This window comes from Phragmites australis, chromosome 15 (genome assembly GCF_958298935.1).
Source record: "Phragmites australis chromosome 15, lpPhrAust1.1, whole genome shotgun sequence".
Classification (NCBI taxonomy): domain Eukaryota; kingdom Viridiplantae; phylum Streptophyta; class Magnoliopsida; order Poales; family Poaceae; genus Phragmites; species Phragmites australis.
Window position 1 is genome coordinate 24,414,352 of NC_084935.1, and position 24,998 is coordinate 24,439,349.

Below are 24,998 nucleotides of genomic sequence, written 5' to 3' on the forward strand. Positions count from 1 at the left end.
TGCGGATCTGCAGCCGGTTCCAGCCGTTTCACTTGAACATAAGAGCAAACGTTAGTATCTAGCATTCTTGTCAGGTCCAGCGCAGTCACAGCCTGCAAGATAGCTTGGTCCTCATGTGGCTGTTGCACAAATTTGTAGGCCTCCTGGCGCAGGAATCTTATATGTGGAGCTGTTTGAGGTTTCAGACTCTTAGAAAATGACGAAGTTTTTTTTAATGTACATTCTTAATATTAGACAGGCACCATCCTGGCTGGTCCCTGATGTGCCCCACGCCGGGCTCCTCTCTGCTTATTGTGATGCTCCCTACATGCGTAGTGAAGCCATGCATGGCCTGTTATGAGCTGCATGCACCACTTATGCATCGAGACCACGCGCTATCTCTGCATGCACTGGATATCTCTCCTAAGATATTAATTTTATAAATCTTCTGTGAAGGATATCTCGATATCCTCCGCTAATATAGTATCAGAGCAATCACTGAAAGCAGGAGAGAAGATGATATTATCTCTATACACATACGACGCGCTGGTATGATTATTAATCTTTGCTCGCCGGTACGATTGATTCAGGCCCTCAGATACGCTACTCGTAGGCACGATAACGCGCATTGAGGCGGATCAGTCCTGGTGCGCAGAGGCCGCCGCAGCGTCGGACGTCGGCCAGACGCGGAAGCGGGCGAGCTCGGCGTCGAGGCGGCCGGTGAGGGTAAGCACGAACGCGGAGGTTGCAGAGGAAGGACCACACGGGGTGGCCGAACGTGGCGGGGCGGTTGCTCTCCACGAAGAAGTGGCTGTACCACGCCATATGCCGTACCCGAGCGCGGGCGCCACGAAGAGGAGCTCGGCGCGGCCCCTGGCGGCCGCGAGGACCGCGCAGGCGAGCGAGGCCAGCAGAAAGAAAATTATATGAAACTCTATGCAGAAAGGCCTTTGTGAGATTCTAATTCACACTATTTGTTTTGAATCTAACGATCTGATTAAACATATACGGTCGAAATAGAGGATATATGGCGAAGGGGATGTCGATGCAAGTGACAAGGTGGCCCGATGGATCGGGAGTGGGAGAGACTTGCCGGCGGTCAGGATCGCAAGACGGAGAACACGTGTCGACGTCGAAGTACTTGCTTAAGGTGTAAGCAAGTGGGAAGTCACGCTTTGAGAAGCGTGCTAGGTTTCACGGTTTGGCCTCAAAACTGTGGAAGGACTGAAGTAGTCCGTGGCACCATCGCGAAGCTTGGGTCGAGACGAAGCTAAGTTATGAAGGCACCACGGCTATCCGATGAATCAAGAAGAAAATAGACTAAAATACCCTCGATGGTAGGTATGAGTGTACTATAAGAGATGAGTATTTTAGGAAAAAGTTAGAAAAGTTAAGGACCAAGTGTTTTAGGCTTATAAATAGAGGGGTAGGACTATATGAGGAGATGAACCAGACATTTTGAACTTCTTGTGCCATCCATATGAGAGCCTTGTGCTAGGATTTTAGATGAAAGAAAGATGAGTACTTAGCCTATGTATTAGGTGAGAGGTTTATGAGAATTTTTTTATAATCTACCTAAAATAGGGCTGACCTCTATTGCAATGAAGTTTATTTTTCTTTATGTTATTGTGCTCACCTCCTTCTAGTTTACCTCTATTCGTTCCCTTGCAAGTTTGCAAGTTTTTCGGTTTCTGAATTTGATTTTCGTTTTGATTTTTTAGCTGAAATTTTAGCACATTGTGAGGTCATTCTTCTTGTTGCTAGAGACATAAAATTTGCATACACATGTTTATATGATAAGATCTTAAATTTTCTTGCATCTAGATAATCAACTTGGAGAGTTTCGTTGCTCAGTGTTCATCTTTTCTTGTTTCTTTGCAAGTTGTGATATTTCGAGTCTAAGACACATGAATTGATCTTAAACGGAACCAGTGGTTTATATACCGTTCATGGAGTCATGTTGCCTCGATTTTCTCTTCTTAAAACTTCTCTATATTTTTGTTTCCACTTGAGTTTTGAGGTACGTTGGGTGATTCAAATAAGAGATATCATCGATTTCGAAAAAAAAATTGTGAAGACACCTATTCACCCCCTCTAGTCGTCAATCTCGTTTCTACAATTAGTATCAGAGCTGGTTTGGTCACTTGTTGACCTCTACTTGATTTGTGATTCATAGGCAACAATAGAGAGAAATAGTAAGATTCCTCTATTTGATAGTTGGGATTTTTCGTACTGGAAGGAGTGCATAGAGGCTTATCTTCTAAGCCATGGAAGTGCAATTTAGAAAATAGTTGATTTCAACTATGTGATTGCTGCTGCTCGCACGACGCAGATTCAAATTGAACAGTATGAGGCCAATAACAAGGCTAGAAATATTTTATTCACAAGTCTGAGTCGGAATGAGTTTGACAGGGTCCAGCACTTTCGTACTACCCGAGAGATCTAGTCTACTCTGAGTGTCTTTGATGAAGACACTAATCAAATTAAGGCTAGACACTAAAGTACATACAATCAAGAATATCAATGTTTGTGTAAGGCCTCGAAGAGTCTTCGGATGTGATGTTTGCTCGCTTTGATGGGATCGTTAGTAATCTTCAATCCACTGGTGTTTTGCCATATGCTGACCACAAGAGAGCGATTAAGCTTCTCTATGCTCTTGACCGTAGCATATGAGAAGTGAATATCTCGAGCATTGAAGAGTCACCAAATTATGACACATTGACTTGTGATGAACTTTTCAGCAAACTCAAGTCCATCGAGATAGCTAAGGTGGCTTGGATAGGTCTTGGAAACCTCATGTCTCAGAATATGACGTTGGTTTCCGGATCGAATGGTGACAATCAGGCTGGAGCTAGCTTCTCTTGTGCTAAAACTTCATCGAGTGGTTTTGCTTTGTCTTCTTTGGTTTCTATCACAGAGGAGCAGGTAGACACTTTGGATGATGAGGACCTTGCTCTCATTGTGAAGAAGCTCACCCGCTTCTACAAGAATCACCGAGACTAGAGGAGGGGCGGTTCCCGTGCTTGCTTTGAGTGTGGTGATACCACCCATTTCAAGCGGACAGCCCCAAGCTCAAAAAGAGGGAAGACTGTGACCACGACCATAACAAGAACAAGATGAGGAACAAAAAGCCCTTCTTCAAGAAGAATCGAGACAAGATGACCAAGAAGACATCCAATGCGGCTTTTAGGGCTTTCGTGGCTGCTCTCAGCGACATCAACACCTCTTCTAGCAAGGAGGAGAGCTTGGAGGAGGAGGAGCTACCAGTGAAGGACAAGAAGAAGAAGAACAACAAGGACTTCACCGTCCTCTGCTTCATGGCAGATGACAACAATGTTAGCGACCCTGAGCTTGATCCCTCCGAGATATTACCTTCCTACGACCAGCTTTCTGTGCAAGTTGATACCTTGAATGATGCTCTTATTATCCAGGATATGTTGCTTAAGAAAGCTGCGCGTGAGTTGAATGAGCTTAGGCCTAAGTATGAGTCTGTTTCTTCTAAGCTTGCATTGATTAGGTCTAGGTCTGATGATGAGGAGTGTGCGAGTTGTTTATTGGTTATGACTGAACTTGTTGAGCTTCAGAATGTGCATGCTCAAGTCACCAGTCGGCTTGAGAATACTGAGAAGAAGATCCTTAAGGAGGAGTCTAGGTCGCCAATCTACTCTCTGAAGTGCTTGCAAGAATCGCCTTTTACTTACAAAGGATGTTGAACTGAAAGACAAGCGCCTTAAAGTGCTAGAATCTAGATTAACAAGTGCTGAGTGTTCGAAGGATGTGCAGCCGAACTGTTCCACTTGCATAGTCTTTCAGTACAAGCTCAACTAGGTTAGAGGGTAAGTTTAGAAACTCTTGGATGAGAATGAGTATTTCCTTTTTCTAGTGCAGAAGTACTCAAATAGTAAGGAAAAAATAAATTTGATCTTGACCAAGAGCAAGATGTGTGCTGACAAGGTAGGTTTGGCTCTTGGGTTCGAATTTGAGAAGGTTGCTTACAATGGGGATAGTAAGACTGTTTTCACCACACCTACTATTCTCGAAGCTGAGAAGTCCAAAATTAATATCACACCACAACTCATCAAGAAGAAACCCACATCACAGCCTACCAAGAAGAATCCAGCAGCACAACCTAAGAAAGCTCCACAACCTAAGATGAGAGCCCCAGTTAGAGAGCCTAGAGTGACTGGCAGTCGAGTTCCCGGAAGATACTACCACCGCACCTACTGCTGGAGAGGGTCACCTTGTTGGGTTTTGCTTTCGTCGTAGGAGAATGAGAGGCGTGAGTGGGAGTGGAGTACCTGGGACATGTATCACCCCTCTGTTGGTGTATATGAGCCTTTTTCTCGCTCTCACCCACGAGTCTTAGATGCTTGTCAGTTTTCTTTCAGAGGCTTTGCCTGGCGTGGATTTTACCATGACTCATATGGTTTTGATCCACGTGTAAGAAGCTTTGAGTCACAGCGCTTTGGCGGACCATGTTTTCCTCGTTATGGTTCTCACCCCCAGTGTGTTAGTGTTGATCTGCATTCTCCTACTTTCACTACTTCAGGGCGGATAACCTAGTATTGGATTCTCAAGGGATTTCTATCTAACCACAGTATTGAGCTATCCACCTACTATTCTTCTTATATGTAGGTGGCAGGTCGAGGCCTGGAGAACAAGTGGCTCATCAACTCCAGTTGTTTGCGCCATATAACCGGAGATGCATCATGGTTCTCCAGCCTCACGCCAATAAAGCGGAATGAGTACATCACTTTCGGGGATGATCGGAAAGGAAGAGTGAAGACCAAATGTATAGTAAGGGTGAATGAGAGTTTTACTCTCAAAGATTTAGCTTTAGTGGAACATCTGTGATATAATCTTCTCTTTGTATTTTAGTTGCTAGAGGAGGACTTGGAAGTGCATTTCAAACGCGATAATTCTCTAGGTCTTGATTCTTCTGGCGCATTGGTTTGCTGAATTTCCAGAGTTGGAAGAGTTTTTGGAGCTGATTTTTCTGAGTTTCTTAGTTTTTCTCGTTGTTTGATTGCATAATCTTCTTCTGAGCTTTAGATGTGGCATAGGAAACTATGACACATGAGCTTTGTTTTGCTTACTCGTTTGAGTGCCCTAGGTTTGATTTGAGGATTGCAAGCTCAAGTTTGAGAAAAACCTTGTTTGTGCTCTTTGTCGGCATGGCAAGATAGTTGTCACTCTTCACCCACCAGTTAATCTGGTAATGACTGAAAGACTGGGAGAACTTCTCCATATGAACACTGTTAGTCCTTCTCGGGTTCGTTCGGTGGACGGAAAGTGATATGTTCTTGTCATTGTTGATGACTTCTCTTGCTACTCTTGGGTCTTCTTTCTTGTGAGCAAGGATGAAATATTTTCACACTTTCGGAGCTTGGCTTTGAGATTGTTTAAAGAACTTTCTGGTACATTGAAAGCAATTCGCAGTGATAGTAGCACCAAGTTCAAGAACTATCTCTTTGAACCTTTCTGTCTTGAGCATGATATTGAGCATCAATTTTCTGCCCCACGCGTTTCTTAGTAGAATGGCGTGGTTGAGAGAAAGAATTGTACTATGGTGAAGATGGCTAAGATGATGCTCGATGAGCATAAGACTCCTAGGAAGTTTTGGGCTGAGGCCATTAGCACGACGTGTTACATCTCCAATTGAATTTTCTTGCACTCGATCTTGAATTTGACTTCTTATGAGTTGCGTTTTGAGAGAAAACTGAAGGTTTCGCATTTGAGAGTTTTTGGGTCTCAGTGCTTCATCTTAAAGCGTGGCAATCTTGACAAGTTCAAGTCACATTATTTTGATGGTATTTTATTAAGGTATTCTCTTCATGGTCATTTTTATAGGGTCTTTAATCTTTACACTAACACCATCATAAAGTCCTGTGATGTGATCTTTGATGAATTAATCCCTTATGCTAGCCCTATCTTTGAGTGTGCAGGTGACCAAGAGACAAGTGAAATCATCTTTGTAGATGGTAACTTTCCAGCTTTTGGGGATGATTCGCTACTTCATACTACCACACTTGCTCCCGAGCTGATTCCTGCCTCTTCTACACTTGCAGAGTGTCCTACAGCCTTTACTTGCACTGCAGCTGCTTTTAAGCGTGCACCAGTAGTGTTTGAGGGGGAGATCATCTCACAACACAAAGGTCCTCAACATATTTAACGATCACACCCTCCACAGATGATGATCGACGATATCAATGAAAGGGTAACAAGGTCCTTTCCCCTATCGGCCCCGGTCCACACATCCGGTCCACGGTGGACCACAGACCCGCGCCCAACACCGGCCCACGGACCATGAACCTATTCCACCCGAGCCGGTCTACGGTGGACTCCCCTCACAAATACCCACAGTTCACAAATTCCATAGACCGAGTCCGTGAAACAGTAGCATTTTCTAAATTCTAGGATTTTCTATTCCGGCAATCTTCCGTCCTCTATAACTCCTCCGTTTCAACTCCGATTTCGACGATTCTTTCGCCGATATTCCTCTAAAATCATAATCTATCTTCATGCCAAATATTGTAATTTTTGGAGTTCATTTGTTTTCTCGTTCAATAATTATTTCTTGTCACGACGTTTAATCTAGATTTAGATTTTCTCCTTTAATAAATAAAGTCGAGTTTAGATAATTCCATAAATGTGTTTTGAGATATAATCATATTTAAGTTGCTTATATTAATCTCGTTTAAGTGTAGATTAATCATCATATGAGTAAAAGGGTAGTTTTTAGATTAATCTTTTAATCAATGTTGCAATATGTTGTTATTTCATGTGATAGGTTATAAGTTAATCTTAGTTTAATTAAGGTGATAAATTAACCCATGTAGCAGTTAAATAAATAAATACATGTTAATAGAATATGATAGAATAATTTAATATTGGTAATTAATTAATTGAATAACCTTTTGATAATTAATTAATTAGATTCAAAGAATAGATTAACCTAATTATTAATTGCATGTATGCTTTTATGATAGCAATAATATATAACTTAGTGTGGAAATTAACAACACTAGGTAATTAAGGTTAGTTGCTAACTCACCATATTTAGTGCTATAGATTAGCATATTTAATCTCCACACTTAAGCATATATAATCGTCTAGAGTTATACTTACGTATATATGTATACATGCTCACATATATATAGACATGAGTATTACACATATATTCATGCATGTACACGTGCACTCACCTACACGTAGAATCTCTAACTGTCGTCTTCCGGCAGTTACTCTAATAAACATTCACCTAGTTAACCGTGATTTGTTCAGGTTTTCTCTTAAGTTGATAAAACAACTAGGTTAATAGCCTAGCCTAGCTTCGCTAGATTATCCCGTTATTCATTGCTTAGAGTTACCGATCGTCTTTCGCTAGGTTTAGCTTTCATCATTTTTTTCGTCGTTCTTCTTCTGTTTTGGTATTTCTTGGTTTTGTTCGGGTGTTCAATTGCTTAGTCGTTGTACGCTTTTTGTCGTTAATCTGCGTAGGCTCGAAGTCGAGGTTCTAAGCAAGAACGCGAGGAAGGAACTGAAGGCAAATCCAACGATGAAGAAGAACCCCGAGAAACTCAAGAGACAAGACCAATCTTGAATTGACCCTTCAAAAAGGCAAGTCCTATCTCCTTGATCATATTGAACCTATGTTTTCGAATAATATATATGATCAACTAAAATCGAACTTATTATCGCATGTGCTATATATTGCATTTTCTTTCAAACTACTTGTAGTAGTTAACCCCATCAACACTGCCATGCCATACATATCATCATCCAGAATACATATCACAATAGGAATACCTGTTGTTAAATATATTAATGATGGACGACGTCTTGATATTTAGCATGCTTAGGATGGAATACATCTCCTCGGAGATGTCGCTTTTAAAATACATCTCCTCGGAGATATTGCTTTTAAAACACTTCTCTTCGGAGACAAGATTTACTATTATAAAAAATAACTCATATACCATGATTCCTTGATGGTTGTGAATTCCGTGATGGTCGAGAAATCTTTGATGTCATGTGGGACATGGAAGGTGATGTGTAAAAATGGGTGAAAATTGTTTTGACGCGGGCAGGTAGAGTAGTTCTCCGGGGAGGATGCTCATGGGGGCTTGAGTTACATGATGGTATTCATTGCCCGTGAAGATGCCTAGCCCTGCCGCTTAAGGACCGAGTCTTGCACCGTCATGCTTAGCCACCCCGTGCAACCATGCGTCCTGTATGGGCAGGACTTGATTTTTTCCTTCACTGGACTGAGTTGGGCATCATAACAGGAGGCTGAGAGCAACGAGCAGCCATGGGTCTATCTGTCCCGCTGTTTGGAGGTTCAGGGACCGGCTTAGGCTTAAAAATGGAGGCTGGCCTTCGGAACATGCAGCTCTGGAACTTGGCGTGTCTTGTGGAAAAGCCCAACAGGAAAGGTGTTTGGAGAGTCTCGGTATGATTCGCTCCTCCGTTTGCAACGGTTGGAGGCTGAGCATATCGTATGGGTAAAGCTGTACAACCTCTGCAGAGTGTAAACCTATTCGAATAGCCGTGTCCACGGTCATGGACATGCAAAGCATTGACCTCACTTGAATAGACTCCGGGTGCGTGCATCTTGATGTGTGAGTGTGTGGACTAGATGTCCGTGTGATGTGGTTCCTAGCTCGATCCGCCAGAAGCTGTGTGGTACTAGAGGTACACCAGTTGTGATAAAAGGGACTGCGGAGTGAGGTATAGCCCCTCCCAGGACTGAAAACCCCCAGATACAACTTATTACCTTGGTTTTGGTTTTAAAACTATTTTGACAGCTTTGCTATCAGGTCACCTTCTAATATGTTGGGGACTTGAGGTGATACTCAGTACCAACAGAAGATGCCTGAACCGTTTTACTTCTAAACCGTTTTGAAAGCTTTGTTATCAGGTTACCTTCTAATGCGTTGGGGACTTGAGGTGATACTCAGTACCAACAGAAGATGCCTGAACCGTTTTACTTCTAAACCGTTTTGAAAGCTTTGTTATCAGGTTACCTTCTAATGCGTTGGGGACTTGAGGTGATACTCAGTACCAACAGAAGATGCCTGCCTTTGTTTTCAAAAGCTTTGTTACATTTATTTCAAAAAGGTTAACGGTGGAGAATATAACTGGATATCTGCATAAAACCTGCTTTACGCTTAAAACTATGCCGTAAAGCCTTATCCTTGAAATATTCATTATGCATCTATCAACCCCTTTGAAGTAGTATAGGACTTGTTGAGTACCTTCCGTACTCAGTCTTGTTGCTTTCAGATTGTTGAGTTGGAGATCAACCTCAACCCAGATGAATTCGAAGAGAAGAAGTCTAAGGTCGCGTCCGCACCCGAGTTGCCTGTGGCATTGGGTTGCATCGTCGTTTCGCTCCACTGCGCTGTAGGCTCTTCTGCCTGGCTGGTCTGCTGTGGATTCTTGTCCACCAGACCATCTTTTCTCTTTTCAGGTATTTATTTTACTTAATTGTATTCGAAGTATGTATTTGATATCATTCTGTTGAATTTTGTGCGTATCATCTACTTGATCCAGAGACTAATACATGAGGCACAGGGGAACCCGGGTCCGGGGTCCTGACACAAAATACCTGCTTCTATAGCAGGCAACAACATCCAACTTATAAATTTACCTCCTTTTCGTGGAATGGCTGGACAAGTCGAAGGGGACAACAAATATGCTGAAGGGTCACAGTATGGCAATTCAATGCTGATCAGGGTTGTGAAGTTTCCCTTGGGGATGTGAGACAGTGGGAGTTTTTGCTGAAGTTTTCCCAAGGCCGGATAAGCACATGGTAATTCTTCTTGCGGGCAAGTCTTGTCAGCCTGCTCGTTCCTTGGCCAAGATGCACACGTTTCATCTTCAAGGGGTCTCAAGACTGCAACAACGGGCAAAAAAAAAATCAGTTTAGTTTTGTAGCTGTGGTGAGAAGGGCGCCAGGCGAGCTCGGGTTGAGGGACAGGGGCGTGACGTGGCGAACCTCGGCAGAAGGTGGCAGCGTGGCTGAGAGAAAGAAGATGAGTGTAGCTGTGAGAGAAGGGGAGGAGAAGGGTAGACGGGAGCCGGCCCAATAGGGAGAAAGAAGAGAGGGGAATGGGCCGAAGAGCAGGTGAGGGTCTAGATTGGCTAGGCTGTTGTGATGTAGAGGAAAGGAAGCATGTGGGCCAGCGAGGAGACCCACGGGCCACCACAGGAATTGACATCCTGGGCTTCTTCTTTTCTTTTCTCCCTTTCTTCTTCTTCTCTTTTTTTATTTCAATATTTGCATATATATGTACGTAAGCATATACATGTATATGTATTGCTCTTTTGATTCCAGAATGACATCATACAAATGTCCCCCACCAAGCTGAGCTCACGCAAAAGAATTGAGCGAGGGCTTGACTTGATGCCTCTGACCTTTCTTTATATGAAAGAAGTGCATACTTTCATTGCGACCATATAAAAGTGACAATGCCGACCAATGAAGATCTTCTGCAATTTGCTCTAACTTGCGACGAAAGTGCATGCTACTTAAAGAAAGTTTTATCAAATCTATTGCGACCATACAATAGCCGTGGTGCCAGCCACTAGAGTTGAAGGGTTTCACAATTCCACATGAATTACACTAGCATGCTTCACTTTTCCCGATGATCCTCAGTTGTGGCGAAGGTCTACACCACTCCCGAAGGTAAATTCTTACTCTACTGCGACCGTGTAGGTACCCACTAGTATAGTCATGAATGAACTCCACTGCGACCATAGAAGGTGTCGGCCAGTACAGTGATGAAATGACTTGATCAGCTCCACGGTGACCCTACATAGGGTGCCAACTAGTGAAGTTATGAAATGACTACTTGACTCCACTGCGACCATAAAAGGTGCCAGCCAGTGAAGTCAAAGACTTCATAGATCCATACACGCAACCTTGATGTACTTCTTTGCTCTACAAAAATCCATAGAAAGTGGATAGAATGAGCTGCAATAGCTACAAAAGTATAGTTAAGTGATAATAGTGAAAGAATGCACACTAACAAATTTTTTTGATGCATTTTGATATTAAAATGTAGGCTTTTCCATGCCACTGAGCTATGAGGTGACCCAAAATACAGCCACAAGAGACTCATCCCTCCGGAGATCACGAAGAGTTGCGACAGTCGCATTTAATTGCATGATGCTTCATTGTACGTGTATGAAGAACACATGCTTTAAAATATCCATGAAAACAATTGGTGGGGGGGGGGGGATTCCCAAACCTCCTCCTCAGCTAGAGCACATTGACAACCCTGTACAATATTTGCAATCTTCATGCCACATATTAGTGGTGGCTTTACTTACACATTCATTGGTACATCTCCCTTCACGATGGCAGGACATTGACTTGATGACACCTTCACTGGGGTATTTTGAACATTAGTTGACCTTCATTGGGTCTTTGATTTTGCTTGGACTCACACTTTATTTTGGCTCACGAACACCTTTGAGATCTCACCATCCACACTTTGTGTAACTAAGGGCATGTTTGGCGCGAGCTTAAGTTTGCCACATCTAAGGTTAGTCACGTCATAGATTTTTAGACAACTGTTTGGTTGACTGTCACAACTGTGGCAAGCCACACTTTGTTAGCCCCCTAGCTCACACGTTGTACACATAGTTTTTTAACTAACTTTACCACACTTATAGCTAATATTTTGTTAACCACACTTTTTGTGCCAAGCCACACTTGGCTAACCTTAGGCGTGGCAAATTAGGTGTGGCAAACTTAGGTGCAAACAAAATAGGTTTTAAACCTCGTGGGCAACATTTATTCATTAAGGACCTTGTTTACATCACATCGGGATGGCAAAAAGATGCACACAGAACCACAACTTATATTGGGGAGGTAGCCCTCTCTTACTTTTTTCCTATAGTTGTCCCCTGGGTGAATTTATGCTGAAGGGGTGAAGGAGTACAGGGTGGACAAATGGCTAATTGCTTCGGAGGCAGAATGAGTCAGCCTCGATGCCCAAACGTAGTGCATATACCTTATGTGCACTATGTGTTCATCATCACAACTTAAAACTGCCACAAGCACCTTATACTGCTGGACGAATTGACACCCTTTATTTATGCAAATAATTGAAAGATAACATGCAACAAGCCTCGGAGTTCTCCCTTTTGAATGTTTATCCAAGGGGCACATAGACCTGCTCCACAATGTAAGGCCCTTCCCAATTTGGCTCAAATTTAATCTTACTGGTGAGTATGATTGGGTGCCTCAAAGCGAGAACTAGATCACCCTTCCTGAACATGTGAGGTTTAACAAGCTTGTCATATGGTCTAATCATGTTCTATCGATAGAATTGTAGATTTTGGAGGGTGGTGAGGTGTCCTCCTTCCAGTGCGTCCAATTCTTGGAGTCAAAGGCGAAACCGCTCGTCTTGTGTGATTTCTTCATGTATGGCAATCCGAAGCGCAGGGAGCTCCAGCTCGAGTGGTAAAACAGATTTCATGCCGAAGGCGAGCAAGTAGGGCATCGATTGTGTGCATGCCTTACTGGAAATCTGATTTCCTAGCATTATCCTTTCCTCTTCAACAATTTCCATTTTCTGAATTGAGCAAGCTAAAAATTTAGGATCTTGAAAATCTCTTGATTGGATTTAATATCATGTGGAGACCTTTCACAATCATGTTCAGTATTAGCTTCTTCATTTGAGATAGTACATAGCTCAGTAGGCATGCTTCTTGTTTGAATGGAATAATTATCATTCCTAATGCCCATATTGGTGGAAGTAGCATAAGTTTCCTTACTCAAACTTCTTTCCCTACTTTCAGAAGTCCCAATTTTTTCCCGTCTTCTAAATTTGCATGGCATGCTTCTGTTTGACTGGAATAATTATCATTCCTAATGCCAATATTGTGCATTTTACTCAAACATCATTAACTGACTCCTTATCAATCTTGATTCATTTCAATATGAGGACAAGAATTGAACCGATTCAATTAATTAGAATAGAACAATTACTTCCAGTTGCTGAGCCTGGCATCAGGGTTCAATTGCTTTGACTAGAAGTAGAAGTACAAGTACTACATTCCTCTTATAGAAAAATCAAGTTAGACTTTGGGCTACTAAAGCCAAAAATTTCTGTCCAGTGTTCTATCCACATAATAGAATTCAGTTGTTCAGAATCAGAAGGAATCAATGCAAGCTAGTAGTAATAGCTTGGTTCTGTCCAGTGTAGAATTAGGAAGGAATCATGTGTGTGTTGGCACCAAAATATTGATCCTCGCGCCAACACATGAGTACCGTGTGTGCAATTCGCAGCGGCACGTGCAGGGTGTATAACAGCGGGGGTAACTATTGTGCTTTCACGGCAACGAGCGACTGATTTACGAGCAAATTGGCAAAGGATAACTAACCCGACGAGCAGCACCTGGGAAGCCCAGTCTGGCATTGCAGTGATAGATCTTCGTCAACAAATCGCACCTGGGAGGGACCCTGTTAGGGCACGGTTAGCCGACGGCTTGTCCTTGGTCGTCGAGATCAAGAATGAGTAGCAGGAGGAGGAGGAAGAAGGAGGAACAAGACTATAAGAGCTAGGCAAAAGATGAAAGATAATGTAAATTTTGTTTGATTGATTGGTTGATGTCCTCAATCTGCCATGACTCTCTCATATTTAAAGGGCAGCAGGTCTTAGCTGTAAGAGATCATGACTCCTAATTCAAGCCGAATGAGACTTACATATATGATTTGGCTATGCCTACCTGATTTCCAAACTTTCTATAACAAACATATATTTCCTATTTGAACACGTAAAACTCCCATGTATCTACCCGAATACGCCTTAATGTAGTTTGACCTTCTTAGATTCGACCAACTCTTCTATCTGTCCGGGGACCAACTTCAGGAACAAACTGTGATCACTGGTCACCTGGTCATTGGTCATGACCACCGATCACGTTCACTAGTCTGAAATCACTATTCACTGGTCGGAAGTTATTGTTCTTCTGGTCTGAAATCATTATTCATTGGTCGAAGGTTACTATTCACTGGTCGATGTATTGTTCATCTGGTTGAAATACTGTTCACTGGTCAGAGTACTGCGTACTGATCGCAGTACTGTTCACCAGTCAACCAGAAAATTTCCAGAATCGAAATTCGTCACAATATGTCAATTTCGGTCGTCAACACATGCCCCCTTGTTTTTTGGTAAAGCTTGCGCACCGAAAAACACTTTCATGCGCAATAATCATGAACAACTTATTATCTATTTCCAGCCATCACTTAGGACGATGATAAATGATATGTCGGTTATGTATGCTCTTAGGGTGATGATAAATAAACATCGGCCATATATCTTATGCTCTCCTAATAATGTTTCTAATACGACCGTAAGAGCTGATCCTATGTACTTTGCCTTGGCAATGCCTGACTAAACTGTAAAGATTCATAAAACGGCATCCAAGGATCACACCAAAACCAATGAGAATAATCAAACATACCTGTGATTTTGTGGTTGTTTCCTGGATTCCTTCGCCTTCAAATTTGCCTCCTGTGTAGTTCTAGCAAAGATGCTTGAACACTGCCCTTAGTCTGACTTGCGTGCTACCTTTAGGAACCCACATCAAGGCCATGCTTTCGATTAATCACATCAGCTGCCTTCTCACTTTCTTGCTTTGAACCTGAATTGGAACACACACATTTGGTTGCATCATTTACCATTGAGCTGCTGGACCTTTCATTCTCATTAAGCCTGACATCAAATAATTCTTTTTCTATGTGCTACTTTTCCTTGTCGCATACTAATACTGGAGCCTGAACCAGATGTGTGTTTGGCTTGATCACATGAAACATGTGCATGTTTATTAGTTACCGACATAGCTCTTTCAAATGAATTCACACTTATCAGCTCCTTGTGTACAATAGTCAGCTTCTCATCTCTTGAAGGCAAATCTGAACTCTTATCATTGTTACCATCCCTTTTAACATGATAAACTTGTTTGATCACTTTCCTCTTCCTTTGATCCCCGGACCGATTCCTTTGATCAAAACGGTCATCTCTAGGATGAGATAGTATATCAAACACTGGTGGCCTAGGTGTTGTCCGCCCTGGATGGAATGACTCAAAAGGCATCAGAGGTGGCATCCATGGACCATAGCAGCCCCATGGCGGACAAGGAGGAAATATCATAGGAAGAGGCCCCCATAGCATGGGCATTGGTGGCCCAAAAGGAGGATATGGCGCTGTTGCATGAAATCCTTCCCATCGCCGATCTCGACTACCAAACTCATACTTTGGAGGTACTCTCGGCTGCTTAAAATTGTCAAACCGACCAACACATTAGGACCGGCTTTCTCCCTCTCATATTGAGCCAGAAGTTGTTTGAATGTCACCTTTGGCTTTGCATTTGGTACAGCTCTAGCAGTTGATGCTTGAATCTTAACCTTAGCTTTAACATTCTGACTACCTTTAGGGACCTGAACCATCATTTTATTATTGCCTAAAATATTGCTAGCTTTACTAGTTCTATCGTTATTAATCTTGCTAACTATTGCGACCTTCTTGTCTTTTGTTGTATCAGCATGTTTTGGCCGAATCAACACTTTCTTGTTTTCATTACCAGACATACTTATAGGGAGAGATTGCTTATCTACTTTATGCCCCCTGTCTCTAGATGGTTTGCAAACTTCAATTGACCTTCACTAATAGCCGATTGTACTTGCCGGCGAAACACATTGCAATCATTAGTAGTACGAGTAAATAAATTATGCCATTTGCAATATGTACGCTGTCATAATTCTTCACATGAAGGTATAACATGATGACCAAGTAATCTAATATGTTTCTCTTGTAATAAACTATCAAAAATCTGGTCACACATGTTAAAATCAAATGTATAGTTTTTCTTTCTTAGCCGATTATGTTGTGGAGATGGTTTCAAAGCTAAACAAACAAATGGTTCAGATTTGATATTAACCCACTCGGCTACACATTTACTTGTATTCATCTTGCCCGATATCTTAGAGTTATCTTCTACTATATTAATATCGGTCTCTTTAAATTTTAGCCTCGGCCTTGTATCTCTAAATCCAAAATAATCACAAAACTTATGATCCATTTGTGACCAAGTGTAGACCGAGTGTAGAACAAGTAAAATAATCCATATAAATATAGTGCCTAGCAAATATGATGATGGGAATAATCCTAACTTGAATGTATTACCATTATCGGCCTTCCTATATGACACAATAGCTTGGCCGACGAATCCCCTGGTGGTTCTACTATCTTTACCCGTGAATTTTGCAAGTTCTTGCACTTTAAAACCCCGCAGGCATGGAACCATATTAATATGATCACTAATCAACCGTTGGTATGTAGTAGTAATCGGTTTTTTGATATTCATACTCGAACCTAATTGTTTGCTTACATTATCCTCTTTCCCCAATCTTTCAAAAGCATAAAGCATAAAGTCTATAATATAAGATTGGGAAGCAGATAACGTAACTTTAGATCGTACTACTTTTAGCAGGGCATCAATGGATAAAATCTCTTTTATCTTAATGACACCATGCTTTGTCTTCTGATAGCACGAAGGCAACTCCTTCCAATGTTCTTGCAATTCCGCTTCAATCGCGCTATTATCTTCTTGAGATAATTCATTAAGCATAGATTTTTTGCCACTATTTACATCAGCTATGACTGAAACACCTTTATTTCGGTCTTGATCATCAATTGTTTTAGCACGAAATTCAGATAGTAGCACCATAGCTTCCTTTATCTCAAGCATAACCGTCAATTCAACATTAGCCAGCTTTTGTTCTTTACTTTCAATTACAACCGGCTTTTCTTTTTCTACAACTGACTCTAACTCCACATTTGAATTATAGGAACTCACAATCTTCCACACTGAATCAATTAATTCTTTCCTACCTTTAGACCCCAAAAATATTTCACATATCCTACGTGCTTCATCTTTGTTCATGTCAGGTTGCCCCCCGATACTTTTAGGCCCTATATGTTGCTCGGCTGTGAGCTGAGTAGACACGGAATCAGCTTGTTGTTCTGGGCTAAAAATATATGGCTTTAGGGTATCACAAGAATACAATGTTGTGGGATGCATATATGATATATCTTGTTGGGGAACACTGAAATAAGTTTCTGACAATGAATTACAAGGAATACTGGAAATTTAGGGTAGTGTGGGAGATACACTATATGCTACAATGTTGTATAGAGGTACATGCATATTTTCTGAATTCTCATCTATTTGGCCATAATCATTAGTGACGTATGGAGCCGAATTATACGTATTAGGTGTTGCATATGGTGCTGAAAAAGCATAGGATGTAACCTCCGTTCTAGTGACATATGGTGTAGCATATGGTGATTCAATATAATTGGCCGAATGATCAACATTACTACAACCATACATCTCATCCATCGGCATAGCTTGTTGTGTAAGCATAAACAGTGAAACACTTGCCGATGAATCAAGAGGTCAAATTTCCTATTGTACACTACTAAAATTATTAACATGTGATGGCTCGTAATTATTGGCTGAACCCATCATATCAATTAGGCCGCAATGATTATTCGTCAGTATGCTAGTTTGTGACACACTAGGTGATGCAAATATTGTTGATGAATTAGGAGGTACAAATTCTTGTTGCGTGCTACTAATATTATTAAAATTCGATGTACTGGCATTATTCAACATGGTATATTGTATACCATTACCACCATATAATCCTTGCACAGTACTTTCATGACTATAGAACACAGACATAGCAGTATTAACAGATCTATTTAATGTACTTGCAAATTGTACCTCGGGCGTGGCGTAGATGGATGGTGTGATAAAGTTGTTGGAGTTGATCTCGAGTCCATATTGCGCCATGGCTGAAGAAGTCGATTCCCCAGCGGAGTCGCCAAAATGTGTTGGCACAAAAATATGGATCATCGCGCCAACACACGAGCACCTCGTGTGCAATCCGCAGCGGCAGGCTCATGGCATATAAGAGCGGGGGTAACTATTATGCTTTCGCGGCAACGAGCAACCGACTTACGAGCAAACTATCAAAGAATAACTAACCCGGCGAGCAGCACATGGGAAGCCCAGTCTGGCACTGCGGCGACGGATCTTCATCAGCAAATCGCACCCGGGAGGGACCCCATCAGGCCACGGTTAGCCGGCGGCTTGTCTTTGGTCGTTGAGATCAAGAACGAGTAGCAGCAGGAGGAGGAAGAGGAGGAACATGACTCCAAGAGCTAGGCAAATGACGAAATATAATGTAAATTATGTTTGATCGATTGGTTGATGTTCTCAATCGGCCATGACTCTTTCATATTTAAAGGGCAGTAGGTCTTAGCCGTAAGAGATCAAGACTCCTAATTCAAACCGTACGAGGCTTACAGATATGATTCGACTATACCTACCTGATCTCCAAAACAAACATACATTTTCTATTTGAACACGTAAAACTCTGATATATCTACCCAAATATGTTTTAATGCAGTTCGGCTTTCTTAGATTCGACCAACTTTTTCATCTGCCCAGAGACCAACTGCAGGAACAAACAGTGATCACTGGTTGTTTGGTCATCGGTCATGACCATTGATCAAGTTCACTGGTCTGAATTCACTATTCACTATTCTGAGGCTACTGTTCACTGGTCGGGAGGTACTGTTCATCTGGTTGGAGTACTGTACGCTGATCGCAGGTACTGTTCATCGATCAAACAAAAAAAATTCAGAATCGAAATTCCAATTTCGGTCGTCAATAGTGTGGTAGGATGGTAATGGACTGTTGATTATGAATAGTCAGTAATAATGCTATTCAACCATTGGGAGCAAAAGTTGATTACATGGACTAGATATTACAGTTCAGTGTTCAAGCATTATGTCAGTTTTGCGAATATGAAATTATTCTGAACTTATTAACAGCCTGTGACTTGTTATTAGTTCGACTCAGAATCGGAAGGAATCAATGCAAGCTAGTAGCAATAGCTCGGTTCTGTCTAGTGTAGAATTAGGAAGGAGTCATGTGTGGTAGGCTGGTAATTGACTCTTGACTATGAATAGTTCAGTAATGATGCTATTCAATCATAGGGAGCAAAAAGTGATTACATGGACTAGATATTACCGTTCAATGTTCAAGCATTATGTCAGTTTTGAGAATCTGAACTTATTAACAGCCTGTGACTTATTATTAGTTCGGCTCACCTTCACCATTGTTTATGATTTATATTGTTTAATTCTTGGTTCAGTGAGTAGGTCTCTGTCTCCTTGTCTCGGTTCAGTACCATGCTGCCCATACAAGAGGTAAGCAATTAGTAGTTGAATACAATTTTTCTTTTTGTTGTGGCATGAACAAATGACATGAGTAATTGAGGATTCAATACATGGATTCATCAATCGAGTGGAACCTTCATAATACTAGGATCATTTGTGAGTTGTTTCCTGAACAAGTTGGGAAAGGGAATTGGTCAAACACCCATTTAAACTTCTCTTTCAAATATTGTGACTATGGACACGTTTCGTGATGACATGGCCACTGCTCTTGCTCATGCTTGGAACTTAGTATGTAATGGCATAATTGATTTATTTGAGTACCTTTGATCGTTGTAATCGACTTATTTGAGTTCTATGAATGTAATATTTGCAGTCGACTTATTTCGTGATCACTTATATTTCATTATTGTAATCTTAAAAAAAAACAATATTTTCCTACATTAGAAACACTCGAAAAATGCTTATATATAAAAAATAGTGTACATGTAACTCCAAAAGGTATCATTGATAATTCCTAAAAAAACTCTCATTCCTAGATCTGGAGCCATTCTGCTAGCCAAATACCTTGACTGCCAGCTCCAGCTACATAGCAAATCTGCTCCACCGTAGGTTTCTGAAGTAGAGCTGAAAAACCTAGAGTACAGTTATGCCAAACAGACGTTAATAGCTAGTATACTCCATAAATATACGCAGTGTGCCCTCAAGCAAGCTAGATGGCTTATCAGCTTGTGAGTCAGCAAAAGTGTGCAGTACGTGTATCCTCAATGTAGCTAGATGGCTGGTGAGTCACTTGTAAAAGCTCAATTTTACTGCTTGGACCTACAAAGGTACATCTCCATTATGAAGTAAAATACCTGCTTCTATAGTAGGCAACAACATCCAACATATAAATTTACCTCCTTTTCATGGAATGGCTGGACAAGTCGAAGGGGACAACAAATAAATATGCTAAAGGGTCACGGTATGGCAATTCAATGGTGAGCAGGGGTGTGAAGTTTCCCTTGGGGATGTGAGACATTGGGAGTTTTAGCTGAAGTTTTCCCAAGGCCGGATGAGAACATGGTAATTCTTCTTGCGGGCAAGTATTGTCAGCCTGCTCGTTCTTTGGCCAAGATGCACACGTTTCATCTTCAACGGGTCTCAAGAGTGCAACAACAGGCAACACTTTTCAGTTTAGTTGTGCAGCTGTGGTGAGATGGACATGTTCACGATAGTTAACGGGTGCGTACAACCTTAGAGCTGCAGTACTGAAAGCCCTGCACATACAAGACCGGCCTCTTGTTGTGGAATTAGCCAGTGGGAAAGCTAGAGGGCCTGTTTCACAGAGCTTCAAGATCATTTTTAAAGTAAAATTAATAAGAGCTATATTAAATAGTAATTTACAGTTTTTAGTTTTTAAAGTGATTTTATTAAAGTGATTCTCTGAAATAAACTAGATGTTGAAAGCTGAAACAATCAACTCTTTTGATTCGTTTCCCCACAGAATCACTTGCTCCATCAAATTTATGTTAAAGAACACTTTCAACTACGAAATTATTTTTTTCAGAGAATTATTTTTAAAAAAAATTTAGACTAGAAAAAACTCTACCAAATAAGTCCAAAGTATTTTGCATCGTCTTTGTGGATGGCCGTAAATACAATGGTGATCAGGACCCCTTGAAGACCCCTTGAAGTTCCGGCGGATACATCGGGAGTTCCAGCTGATATGTGATTGGACAGAAGTGACGAGCCAAAATGCGTCACGGCGGACAGCCCTGTAAGCTAGCAGCTTGCTCCTAAACCGGATTTCGGCTTACACGGATTTGGTCACCGAGTTCTTTTTTTTTTTTTTGTTTGGTTGGCGTTCGGTGGATAGCTAAACGCGCGCGAGTTGTCCTAAACGAAAACTTGGCGAGGTTTGGGGTGGGCTACTGCCACTCGTATCTTGTTAAAACCTGGTTATAGTTGTGATGATTAACTTACTATAAATGACAATACATAATATTTAACACACTATTAAAAAAAGTGCTATCACTTTGGCTTTAAAATCCTCTTCACTGTAAGTTTTGAGGTCGATAGTGGTGTAGCGAATATGGTGCGCTTAGATTATGTATATGATTTTGATGATTAATGATAATATAGTTAATAAGATTATCATATTTATCAAGTATATATTTTAGTAGGTCTTATAGATGCAATAAAAGAGAAGTCACCGTAGCTGAGACAAAGAGATGAATAAATTGGATTTGTTTCATGAATTTTGATGTGATCAAATAGGATGGATTTTTTTACAATCTTGTAGAGCTCTTCACGAGCTTTTCATAGAGTATATGTTTATCAAAATCGAAGTTTGGAGTGAAAAGTTATGCCTGATATATGAATTGCTAGTCAGTTGAAAATATACACGTCGGATATTCCGGCTTTCACAAATAAAATACTTCGGAGTTCAAAAAATGCTCCAGCGTTCACAAAGAAAATACTCTGACATTCACAAAAAATTTGCAGCGAGTCTAATACATGCCAGATACTTTGGTGTTCACAAAATGAACATGCCAAACTATTTTTTACTGAGAGGTTGTAAATGGCTTGATTGATATCGTATGCACGCCGGATGTTTCGACGTTCATACGAGGACATCACGCTGGACCTTCCGGCATTTACAATGAGTTTGAGTGGGTTTCCAACGGCTAGTTCATGGATGATGTATGCACCGGATAGTCTGGTGAGTACAATCTTTTTACACCGGATCATCCAGCGTTTACAGAAAATTTGAGCTTTTGGAGCAATGGCTAGTTCACAGGTTTGAGACTATAAATACCATCCACCGGTCATTTGAAGGTGCTAGAGTCTAGATAAGCTTACAAACACTTGAGAAGACATCCAATCCACCAAAGTGTTTAAAGTGATCACCTAAGGAAATTAAGCATGTGATTAGAGAGTGATTAGTGCTAATACATCTAGAGAGAGTTGTGTCTAGATGTTGCTACCTAGAGAGAGGATAAAGGAGTGATTCTAGCTTGTACCAAGTGGTACACCAGCATCTTAGGCTTTTGTGGCTCAAGTTTGTTGACCCTCTGACTTGCTATGGAGCGGGGGCAAGACTCTTGTATGGGGACGTGGTGACTCTTACCTTGTTGGCTGAAGCTCCGAAGTGAAGACGATGACAAGTGACCGAAAGAGAGGCTTGTGGTGAGGTCTTACCTTGGTGGCTTAGTAATTCAATCTACTAAGTGGCTAAAGGGCCATGACTGGGTACCATCCGGAAGCTATAGAGTGGCTGCTCCAACGTGGACTGAAGGTGATGTTTATATTATCGATACCACGGGATAAAAATTTTGTATGCCGGGTTTTCTCTCTCTATCATCTTTACGTTTTCATATTTACTTCTTGCAATCTGTACTTGCATGTTTACCTTCATAGAGTAGTTTTCTAGGATTGACTATAGGTTGCAAACCTTTGAACAGTAAAGTAGACACATTAGATGAACTTAGAGTACATTTAGATAAAAATTGGTATAGGTTCATCTTTTGAAGTTTTTGGAGCTGATTAGATTTAAGTGTCCTAATTCATCCCCTCCCCTTCTTAGGACGTCACCAATCTTTTTAATTAGTATCAGAGCCTCGAGCTTTTGATAGGTTTAACCGCCTAGAGTTGTGACGTGGGTTTGGGATGGATATCAGTAGGGCTCCACTTTTTGATGACACTAACTTCTCCCGTTGGAAAACTCTAATGACTTACCTTTTGCAAGTCAAAGGTTTAGATGTTTGTAGGGTCATCAAAGAGGGGATAAGACCGCATCTCACAAACAAGGAGAGGCGATTCGATGCTATGGTGAAGAGTATCCTTTTATCATCTCTGTGCACTGATTCTTTTAATTGTGTTTATTCTCTTACCCATCCACATGATAATTGGACTAGTCATTGAAATACATGAAGGCACAAAAGATATGCACAATAAAAAATATCATGTGCTAGTCTCTAAGCTTAATAGTATAAAAACAACTTGCCCATGAAAGTGCTAATGACATGTACTCACGTTTGAATATTCTTGTCAATAAGATAAATTGGCTAGGTTTGACACAAATTGGAGACGATCAAGTGGTAATAAGGATACTTCAAGCTCTTATTCCAAAGTACAAGTTGATAGTCTCCATCATTTACGATAATAATGACATCAAGAAGATGACTCCAAGCAAAGTAATCGGTAAGATCATCACTCATGAGATGACAATGAATACAGAGGTAGAAGCTTCTTCCTCATCCGACGCCAAGAACCTTGCTCTCACAATCAAGTAAGCACCATGCTCACACATGAAGACAAAGACGAGGAGACAAGAGCAAGAGTCAAGTTCAAGCGAAAATGATGGTGATGAAAAGGAAGAGAGCGATGAAGAAGATGAGCAAAGCACCTTAAGTGATGAAGAGATTGATCCCAAGATCGCCAAGCTTATTTCACAAGTAAAGAAGAACGTTAAGAGGATTAATGCCAAGATTGATTATTCAATCTCCATAAAAGACTTTGTCAATACAATTGATCATATGAAGAAGGAGAAGAAGATCAAGAACAAGAGGGAAACAAGGGAAAGAGGCAAAGTATTTACAAGCATAGGAAGATGGGTGAGTGAAGATGAAGATTCAAGCTCAAGTGATGAGAGCTTCACCATCCACTCCTCCAAGAGAAACTCTTTCTCAAGGTCATCATCACGCAAGTCATCATCACATAAGTACTTCATGATCAAAGATATGTAAATTGATTTAAGTGATGATGAATCCAATGAGGATTCACCCTCTCAAGAAGAACTTCTTGAATCGATCAATGAGCAACAAAGGTGCCTTAAAGAAACAATATAATGAACTTAAGAAATTCAATGTCCTTAATGATATTCATGCTACCATTATGTCTAATTATAAATAATTATTGAAATTCAAATTGCTAAACAAGAAACATGAAGAGGTTAAGGAAAAATTTGAGTATATTGAATCTCAACCTAAGGTCCCTTTGAAGCAATCTACACCTCTCTTTAATTTCAATGCTAAGGTAGATGCTTCTACTTCTTGTGATGATTTAATCAATTTATCTAGCTCACTCCTTTGCAATGAGACATATATTGAGAATGATGTTGTAGAATCATATAACGATTTTATTGCACAAGAAAATGATGAGCTCAAGCAAGAAGTGGAGAAACTCAAGAACGACTTGACAAGATTAAAGGGCAAAGGACATGTCCAACCTCTTCAAGATAACTATGATACCATGGTGAAGAAGCTTATAAAGGGGTCAACTATGACATACTTCAAGTGCTATCAAGAAGGCCATAAATTCTTTCAATACAAGCAAATCAAGAATGAGACCAAGGAGAAGAAGAATATGATGAATTTCTCCAACAAAATCTCCAATCTCTACACCAAGTCCAACTACAAGATCAATACCAAGAGCAACCACTACAAGCTAAAGAAGGACAATAATAAAGTGGTTGCACATATGGTTGGGAGAAAGGACTAGAGGTGGAACCAACCCATTTGGGTGCCCATGGAAGTCATCACAAATATGAAAGGACCCCAATCGATTTAGGTTCCAAAGACTTGAAGTCCATGAGTCGACACGGGGATTTGGAGACTTGGCATATAATATGAAGTGAAGGTTCAAACAAAGAAGCCAAGTATATAATATTGAGCACATTTATAAAGACCTTGATCATCATATACCCAAATCGCTTATCCAAAAGTAAAAGAGATAATAGTAGCTAGATTTTGTTCATACATTTTGTTT

The 24,998-nt window shown here is 40.9% G+C and overlaps 1 pseudogene; it reads right to left on the minus strand.

The window, feature by feature from the left end:
* Positions 1 to 617: 617 nt before the first annotated feature.
* On the minus strand, positions 618 to 17,856 carry LOC133892228 (uncharacterized; annotated as a pseudogene).
* Positions 17,857 to 24,998: the final 7,142 nt, after the last annotated feature.